Source organism: Selaginella moellendorffii, unplaced genomic scaffold (assembly GCF_000143415.4).
Source record: "Selaginella moellendorffii unplaced genomic scaffold, v1.0 SELMOscaffold_11, whole genome shotgun sequence".
NCBI classification, from domain to species: Eukaryota; Viridiplantae; Streptophyta; class Lycopodiopsida; order Selaginellales; family Selaginellaceae; genus Selaginella; species Selaginella moellendorffii.
In genome coordinates this window covers 2849802-2858114 of record NW_003314272.1, presented here as the reverse complement: position 1 = coordinate 2858114, position 8313 = coordinate 2849802, and positions in this window count along the sequence as shown.

Genomic DNA, 8313 nt, shown 5'->3' with positions numbered 1-8313 from the left:
GTGATATTTGTCAGCGTACACAATTTCCACCCAAGAAACAAACACAAGAACTGAATCCGACTATAGCAATAGAACCTTTCCAAAGATGGGGCCTAGATTTTGTAGGACCTATACAAACGAGCAGAAATGGAAATCAATATATTCTAGTAGCAACAGATTATATGACAAAATGGGCAGAAGCCCAACCACTCAAGAAAGCGACAACAAAGAATATAGTAAAGTTTCTTTATGAAACGATTATCACAAAATATGGATTACCTCGAGAAATAGTAACGGATTGAGGAACACATTTCCTCAATGAAACAATCAAGATTTTACTAGATGAATTTTTCATCAAACATAAGAAATTTACACCATATTATCCACAAGGCAACGGCCAAGCCGAATCCACAAACAAAACACTTAAGAATATACTGAAGAAAATAGTGCAAACCAATCTTAAAGATCGGGATAATAAAGTTTATGATGCTCTTTGGGCTTATAGAACAGCATATAAAGTTTCAACAAATTCAACTCCATTCAAATTAGCTTATGGACTTGAAGCTTTGACACCACTAGAATATACTGTACCATCCTTGAGAATGGCAATTCAGCTGCAAATTAATCAAGAAGAATCAATCAAAAAAAGATTGGCTATGCTAGAAAAGTTAAATGAAGAAAGATTATATGCTTTATGGACAATTGAAGCCATACAAGCAAGGAGAAAAGCTTATCACGATAGAAAATAGACTAAAAAGAAAACTGATAGATTTGAAGTTGGAAATTTTGTTCTATGGTATAGAGGAAATGTTGACAAAATCGGAGGCAAATTGGTACATCAATGGGAAGGACCATTCAAGATCACAAGTATGCAAACACCTGGCACAGCTCATTTAGCAACACTCAATGATGAAGAAATACAAATAGTTAATCTCAACAAATTGAGAAAATATCAAGAACCAAGTATAACGTATATGCAAGCCAAGCACACCATGCTGGAATTGATTACCAATGAAACCGAAACAATATACGTTGTCCACAAACAAGTCCACAACGATTACAAACAACTATACTCAAGCAAAGACTTAGTAAAAATGCAAGAACACAATATGAACAAAACAAAACAGAGTTAGCCCTAACCCTGACGGCGAGGAAGCGCACGCTGGAACATCACAAAGGTAAGCTTGAGTTGCAAGCAAATCTTGAGATCACAAGAGTGCTAGAGAGTGATTGTCAGCTAGGCGCTTTCACCCATCTCAAACGAGTGCATCAGATTCTAAGAAACACACCAATCGAGAGAAACAACAAGAAAGCAAGTAGAAAAGAGAGTGCCCACAAAAGAAGCAAGAAGAGTGTGTTCACAAGAATAGAAAGAGCGCTCATATCTTTTCCTCTATTTGCATCACAGGCACAAGAGCATTCTCAACAGCACCGAAGAGTCGACACAATGCAAACCAAGCAAACATCCCAGGTAGAAACCGTCATCCTTTCTCAAAATCTCGAGTGGCAATTCAATGACGATGTCAAGAGTTGGACTCGCACTCACGGACTCTACAACTTTGCAGAACAAATGGAAGGGTATCTCATGAATCAAGTGAGCAACGAGAAGGCTCACTTGATGGCTCTCGCCACTGACCAGGTTGGACTTGAAGATTCGGAGGTGGCAGCAGCTCTATGTCTCCCGGACGAAGGCGAGCCAGTCTCTGCTCCACGCACACAGGCTTTAAGTCACGACATCATGAAAGATCCCGAGAGCTACAACTCGGCGCTTAGTTTGCAATTCTCCAACATCAAGGACGAGCTCTACAACATATTCAAGTTCCTTGTTCTCAACCTGGAATTTCGAAAGACTGCTACGACAGTGAGTAGATCCGTGGCCTTCATTTAGGAGGATCTTCAAGCTGGGAAGAAAGTGGATTTAGCAGGATATGTGATCCCGAAGTTTCGTAAGGAACTTAAGAAGGTGGTAGGAGAACTCAACACGAAGAAATGTGTGAGGACACTGGTACTACTGTATGTCCGAGCCATCATCACGCACAGAAGTCAAGCCATGGTGATCTACAGTCCACCACCTCTGCTTCCGCAGCACATAGCCACAAAAAGTTCAAAACGCCACGCTGAAGAACACTTGGTGAACACTAAGAGGAAAGAGGTCCAGCAAAAGACAGTAGCAACTCCACGAAGAAAAACATGGGGACAAGGCCGAAGAAACGTTGCGCCTCCACAGATTGATAGTGACGACAGTGATGTGCAAACAATCCAGCACATGGTGCCGAGACAACAACCAACAAGAACCTCTAGATCCAAAACAAAACGGAAGCAGAGTTTGGCACCTACACAGCCATCAACGAGGAGCTTGCAGCCTCCTAGCTCACCGCAGCCGAATTTGCCACCATCACCACCGCAGGAACTGGCACAACCTCTGTCTCCAGGTACAACAATTCCAGTGGACGATCACATTTTGCTGACGCAGGATATTCTTGAAAATCCTGAGACGGTTACAAATCCACCATCCGTTGAGCAGGGGCACAACATTTTTTACGAACCACCCACGGAGCAGACCGCCGAGCAGCACTAGCCTCAGCAGCAGCAGCCTCCACTGTTGTAGCCCGTCGAGCAGCACCAACATTCGTTGCCACAGCCTGCTGAGCAGCCATCTTCACCACACCAGCATGCTGAGGAGCAGCCATCTTTGCCGCAGCAGCCAACCAAGCTACAGCAGCCAGCTGAGCCGCAACAGACATTTGCTCCAGACACCACTGCCGACAACATGCAGCCGCCTCGTTCAACAATGCAACGCCAATTTCATCACAAGCGCATGAACAACAAGCACCACCACTACAATTCGGAGCAGCAGGAGCATCATCATCAGGACCAGCAGCAGCCGAAAGTGATCCGTCCCATGCCTACAAACTTCCTGGAGCAGTACCATAACTCCAACATGGCGGTGTACACACGGGACGGAATGGAGAGCTTCTTCCACAATGTTTTTGCACACCCACACGAGGAGAAAATGGCGAGCATGGCTCAGGAACTCAATCAGGTAAAGGGAATCCTTTGCACTATACAGGCTCACGTACTCCCAACACCAAACACCTGCCGAGAATCTTTCGAGTTAGCGCAGCAGTACCAACTCGAGAATGCCCGCCTCACCAAAGAGAACATGGAGCTCAAGGCCCGACTACAGGTGCTCGAGACTGCCATAAAGAACTACACCCGCGACAAGCTTGAGGACTACGAGGAAGAACTAGAGGCTAACACCACAACTGCTACTACCACCACAATGGAAGCTTGAGCTGCAAGAGCCGCTCAACTCTAGTTGTCAGAGAGTAGAGAGGTACATGCATTTTGCATCGTGATTTTCGCACAAAGGCATTTCCTAAGTCAGGAATTGAGATCAAGATTTCTCCCGGTCTAAATTCTTGACTTGGATGACTGGGCATGTAGTGGTTATATAGGCTGGTGATAGCACGCCAGACCTATCCCCCTTTCTGTCTTTTTATATCCTTGGCCATAATAACATACACTCCACTTGCTCAATATCTACTCTTCTCTTCCATGTCTGTCTTACTCACTGCCTTCTGGGGATCAAGGCTGTGAGATGTGCATCAATCTCAGCATTAACATCTTTGCAATAGCAAATGGCTAAGTATTTCTTTCCTTTTTATGTTTGGTTCTAGTTTAGATTAGAGAGGATTCACAAGATCATTGTAGAGATTTTGTAGTTCTCCAAGATCCAAAGACATGATTTATCTTGGGTACCATATTTCTTATAAGGGTTTGTAAATTGTTCTTGACAAACTTGTGGCCATTCAAAAACTCCCTACTCCAAAGTGTTTGAATGATATATAACACTTCCTAGACAAGGTGCAATATCTCAATTATTTTGTTAATCATTTTTCTAATTGAACCGCACTATTATGAGTGTTGCTAAAGTTGTCAATGTTATCTTTCATTTAATCTAAAGACTGTGAATAGACATTTACTCAAAGAGTTATTAATGACTCCTCCAATTTTAGCATATTTTAATTACACTTGATATTTCATTTTGCGTGTGGATGCTTTAGATATCAGTCTTGGGGGTGTTTTAATACAAGAAAGTATGAATGTGCCTGATCAGCATTATCCCATTGCATACATCAACTATACATTATAACCAATAGAAGTGAATTACTTCACAATAGAGAAGGAGTGTTTAGTAGTAGTTTAAGGTTCCAATAAGCTTTATGTAATGGTTTTCGGATGTTGTTAAAAGGTGATCATATTGTAGTTACTTTGTTATTAAAGCGGAAGAACTTAGTTAGTTGTACAACTTAGTGGGCTCAAATATATAATTTAAAGGCTTTTCATTACCCAAGGAATTCTATGGTTAATATTAATGCCCTTTCTCAAACTCCTTTCCCTTCTTTACCCTCTTCTCTTGTTTCTAATGAACTTGTTTGTGAGACACAAAATCCCTAGGCCCAAAGTGGAGCCGAAAGGGTGCCACATGGTAGTGGCCAAAGCGAAAGCCAAACAAGCATATCACGTTTGGACTAAAGCTCCGATTTGAAAGGTCGAGAACAGGAGTGGAACTCCCACCAAAGTGCTCGAGGAACGAGCACGAAGCAAGCAATAAGCAAAGCTCCAAAAAGGGACCCAAAAGGACCAACACATGACACGTGGATAAGTCTGAGATGGAGACCAAGATGGAGTTTGAGATGGAGTCCAAGATGGAGTCCGAGATGGACCCGAGATGGAGTCCAAGATGGAGTCCGAGATGGACCCGAGATGGAGTCGAGATGGATCCGAGATGGAGTCTGAGATGGACCCGAGATGGAGTCCGAGATGGAGTCCGAGATGGAACCGAGACCAAGACCGAGTCCGAGTCCGAAACCAAGATCAAGACCGAGTCCGAGTCCAAATTCGAGTCAGAATACTACTACAGGCTATTGGGTGAAAGCCCAAAGTGATCGTCCCCCAGGGGGGGTTCCAAAAGTATAGTAGGGAGAGTGTGGGGGTTGGAGCCCAGTGGAGTTAGTTTAGCCAAGAAAGGCCAGTTTGGCCCAAGAAGGCTGTACCTAGGTGTTGAGTGATGAGTTGACCACTGGGAAATCCAAGACTAGAATGAATGCAGACTGACAAGCGGGGTAACTTGGTGAAGTGTTTAAGAGCTGGCTCTAGTTCCCCCGAGAGATCGAATGGTCGATGCTCCCAGTCCAAGTGTGGGTGACACTACCTATTTGGATACCTGGCGCGGCTCAACAGAACCTCGCTCTAAGCCCATGGATAGAGCACCCAAAGGTGAAAGGTGGGGAGAGTACCCATGAGGCTCGTATAGGGCCATAGTGTTCCGAAATGTTGTCCCAAAGGCCCAGACTGTGGAAAGGAAGAAGAGTAGTCCTCTGGTGTAATGACTAAGGATACAGCCGTATGGTGAGGAAGTCCCATAGGACCGTGGGACTTAGTGGTCGGGCCTGTGGGCCTTGATCTAGTGCAGTGTTGGCGACCACGGCCATGGGCAAAAAGGGACTTGGTGGGGACCAGAAAAGGGATATTGGGGAAGGCTATTCCCCATATCTGCGGGCATCTTAAGGATGCTAAGGAGTGGATCTAGGATGATCACTCATGGATGGATGGTTTAGTCCTTGAGAGATAGGACTGTGATGCAGGTGGTGTTAGACCACTGATGTGACCAAGGTGAAGGGGCATGGCCTTAGCATAATAGGCTGATATGTCGATGGTACCTTAGGGTGTTAGTCATGGGATCGGACACGTGGAGCACTTGGACCAAGTGCAAAGGTTGAGTGGCAAGGATGTCATTCTCAGGGCTAGCAAGCCCAAGTCTGAAATAGGGCTTATGGAGGTTGTGAGTGAGACTCCTCCAAGTGGTCAGAGGTGTGGTTAAGTAACTAAAGTAGAATGGAAAAATTTAGTCGTTTACAACTTGGTATCGAAGTTGTTCCTTAGTCTGACTTTTAGTTGTGCTCAAGTATATTACCACTGGTGTTGGCATCGGAAGGTCCTAGGAGTGGGCCTATCCTTGAGGAGTAGCAGGTCGGGAAGACATGACTCTCCACTACAATTCATGTGTGAACTTGTAGGCGAGGTGGTGGATAGAAAAGGGCCAATAATGATGGAGGTGTGGAAGCATCAGCAATGAGTTGTAGGACTTGACAACTATGAGGCAACTAAGCAAAAGGTGCAAAATAATTGGTTAAATTGGTAGAAAGTAGTTATCTAAGACTTTTTATTGGATAAAGAAGTTAAATATACCCTTATGGGGGAGAACTACTTATGTTACGATATAGTAAGTCAATGTCGTAAAAGAATGCTCATTGCCAAAGAAAGCCATCATTGGGACACCCAAACACTCTAAAATACCAGGAAGTGGAGTTTGGAGTCGCAAGGGCATTAGGTAAGGCCCAAGGGACTAAGTCTTTAGCGAATGATGGATAGGAGGTGTTATCCAAACATCCAAGGTTCTGGAGATAGAAGAAATCTATTTACCTAATTTGGACAAAACCAAAAATGGGATTTTGGCAAGGCTAGTGATGGGCATATAGAGGCCCATAAGTAGCAACGTTAATCCCGGTATGTGGGATTATAAGATGAGCATGCCCAGATTGAGGAACCACTACCTAAGCTATTGGGTAGATTTATCCCTATGAATACTTGCTAAGGCATGGTAGAATGTGCAAAGCTATCCTCTTAGTCTGGAGGAGAATAAACAAAGGAAACATATGAGGCCAAAGGTAAGTAGTATTAGGATGGAACTGAACCATAAAAATCGAAGGGCATAACCAACGATGGTTATGCAAGTTGGGAATGGAGAATCAAGAGAGTGTTCAAGGATGTTGTTACTAGTAACCGCGATGCCATAGAAAGTCTAAAATGTGAAATTATCCATGTTAAACCATATGGTGAGTAGGGAGCTTGCAAAAGAGAAGCCTTAGTAAGCTAAGGAACAAAGTTCCTTGAAGGTTCCCAAAGACAATTCTAGGTAAATAAGTACTTAGAAAGCCAAGTGTAAATGGTTCCTAGAGCGCATAAAATCAGAGTGGTGCAGCAAAAGCATGGTCTTGAAGCTGGCCATGAGGCAAGGCTATCAAGGTTGGGGAATCCTAAGTGTTCAAAAAAAGGGCTTTGAACGAAAGTCAATGGTTAAGGACTTTCATGCTTATGCATGAACTATGTTACGGTGGCCGGATGACTTGCTAAGTGAGATTGGCAAGTTAGGGGAACAAATCCTCTAATCGAAGGTGCTAACTTCAAAAAGGGTGGCCCATGGGGCCAAGCATGGAGGAGTCCATGCATGATCACAGACTTGCCAGGTGAGAGGACTTGGCAGTTGTAAGCGACTAAATTTTCCATTCTACTTTAGTCACTTAACCACACCTCTGACCACTTGGAGGAGTCTCATTCACAACCTCCATAAGTCCAATCCAGGACTTGGGACTTGCTAGCCCTGAGAATGGCATCCATGCCACTCAACATTTGCACTTGGTCCCAGTGCTCCACGTGTCCGATCCCATGACCGACACTCAAAGGTAGCACCGACATAGCAGCCCGTTACGCTAAGGCCATGCCCAATCACCTTTGCCACACTGGTAGTCCAATACCACTTGCATCACCGTCTTGGCTCTCCAAGACTAGGCAAACCATCCGTGAGTGGTCATCTCAGATCCACTCCTTAGCATCCTTAGGATGCCCACCAACAAGGGGAATAGCCTTCCCCAATATCCCTCTGTCAGTCCCCACTAAGTCCCTTTCTGCCCCTGGCCATGTTTGCCAACACTGCCACTGGATCGAGACCCACAGGCCCGACCACTAAGTCCCACGGTCCTCTGGGACTTCCTCACCACACGACTGTGTCCTTGGTCACTACCCCAGAGGACTGCTCCTCTTCCTTTCCACAGTTTGGGCCTTTGGGACAACATTTCGGAACACCGTGGCCTTACGCGAGCCACCTGGGTACTCTCCTCGCCTTCTGCCCTTGGGTGCTCTAGCCATGGGCTTAGAGCGGGTTCCGTTGAGCCACACCAGGTATCCAAGTAGGTAGTGCCACCCACACTTGGACTGGGAGCATCGGCCAGTCGATCTCCCGGGGGAACTAGAGTCGGCTCTTGAACACTTCACCAAGCTACCCCGTTTGTCGGTCTGTGTTCACTCTAGTCTTGGACTTCCTAGTGGGCAGCTCATCACCCAACACTGGGTCCGGCCTTCCTGGGCCAAACTGGCCTTTCCTGGCCAAATTGGCTCCACTGCAGTCCTCCCCCTACTATACTTTTGGAGCTCACCAAACCCCCCAGGGTCTGGGAGGCGAACGCTTTGGGCTTTCACCCTCTCAGACTC